Here is a 2,072-nt window from a genome sequence, read left to right on the forward strand (position 1 = left end):
TAAATATCTCAGTTTAGATTCTCTATAAATGAGCCTTGTACAGTTAAAGGTTGAATACACTGCATTTCTAACAGTCAATAATCTAATGAATTCAGGGCTTGTGAAGTTATACCGAGGCTAAATATAAGCCTTCCACAACCATAACACCCACTAATCATGTATTATTTGATGCCCTTTTTTGTTACAAATGTAACTAGTAAGGACTAACTTGTTGTAGGCGTTATAGAACATTAACACAGGCCTCAAAAATCTCTCAAGCCCACGTGCTAGTGACTAGCCAGCTAATCTTTATATTTCAAGTTTAGCCAATTTGGATCTATTTGCTAGATAACAAGGTTGAACAGTTGAATTGTTCTGAACACACCATTCTGTCTCCAACTGTTTGAAAAGCATGTTAGCCTGTCCACTTTGTTCAGATGTTAAATCAAGTGGCCTTATTTCTCAGAATGAGAACGAGTTGTCAGTTCCTTACAGTGCATTCGGAAAGTATTCAGACCCCTTTCCCTTTTCCACATTTTGTTACTTTAGCCTTATTCTAAAATGGATTCAATTTACATTTTCCTCATCAATCTACACACAATATGCCATAATGACAAAGTGAAAACAGATTTTTAGATTTGTTTGCAAAAATAACAAACGCTTCATTTACATAAGTATTCGGACCCTTTGCTATGAGACTCAAAATTGAGGTCAGGTGCATCCTGTGTCCATTGATCATCCTTGAGATGTTTCTACAACTTGATTGTTGTCCACCTGTGGTAAATTCAATTGATTGGACATGATTTGGAAAGGCACACGCCTGTTTATATAAGGTCCCACAGTTAACAGTGCATGTCAGAGCAAAAACCAAGCCATGAGGTCGAAGGATTTGTCCGCAGAGCTCTGAGACAGGATTGACTCTTCCTAGAGCTGGCCCCCCGGCCAAACTGAGTAATCAAGTAGAAGGGCCTTGGTCAGGGAGGTGACCAAGAACCCAATGGTCATTCTGACAGAGCTCCAGAGTTCCTCTGTGGAGATGGGAGAACCTTCTAGAAGGACAACCATCTGTGCAGAACTCCACCACACTTTATGGCAGTGTCCAGACGGAAGCCAGTCCTTAGTAAAAGGCACATGACAGCCCGCTTGGAGTTTGCCAAAAGGCACCTAAAGGACTCTCAGACCATGAGAAACAAGATTCTCTGGTCTGATGAAACACATCTGGAGAAAACCTGACACCATCCCTACAGTGAAGCATGGTGGTGGCATCATCATGCTGTGGGGATGTTTTTCAGCGGCAGGGACTTCGAGACTAGTCAGAATCGAGGGAAAGATGAATGGAGCAAATTCCAGAGAGATCCTTAATGAAAACCTTCCAAGGACCTCAGACCGGGGTGAAGGTTCACCTTCCAACAGGACAACAGCCCTAAGCACACAGCCAAGACAATGCAGGAGTGGCTTTGGGACAAGTCTCTAAATGTCTTTGAGTGGCCCAGCCAGACCCCTGACTTGAACCAGATCGAACATCCCTGGAGAGACCTGAAAATGTCCGTTCAGCGATGCTCACCATCCAACCTGACAGAGCTTGAGAGGAAATGCAGAGAAGAATGGGAGAAACTCCCCAAATACAGGTATGCCAAGCTTGTAGCGTCATACCCTAGAAGACTCGAGGCTGTAATCACTGCCAAAGGTGCTCCAAAAAAGTACTGAGTAAAGGGTCTGAATACTTATGTAAATGTGATATTTCAGTTGGTAATTTTTAATACATTTGGAGAAATAAAATCTAAAAACATGTTTTTGCTTTGTCATTATGGGGTATCAACTGTAGATTGGTGAGGGAAAAAACTATTGAATCCATTTTATAATAAGGCTGTAACGTAACAAAACGTGGAAAAGTCAAGGGGTCTGAATACTTTCTGAATGCTCTGTGAATTTAGGAACTCTACTATAGATTTAGTGCATTTACGCCGCGTAGCCTCGTCTAATTTGAAATTAATTGAATGGTTTGTTGTCAATGCTTAGCTACCTGATCTAATATCGTTTTAGAATAAAGAAAGTGCCAGAACTTTCAAGACTAACTTTTGTGTCCTTTTGTG

Source organism: Oncorhynchus keta, unplaced genomic scaffold (genome assembly GCF_023373465.1).
Source record: "Oncorhynchus keta strain PuntledgeMale-10-30-2019 unplaced genomic scaffold, Oket_V2 Un_contig_26625_pilon_pilon, whole genome shotgun sequence".
Classification (NCBI taxonomy): Eukaryota; Metazoa; Chordata; class Actinopteri; order Salmoniformes; family Salmonidae; genus Oncorhynchus; species Oncorhynchus keta.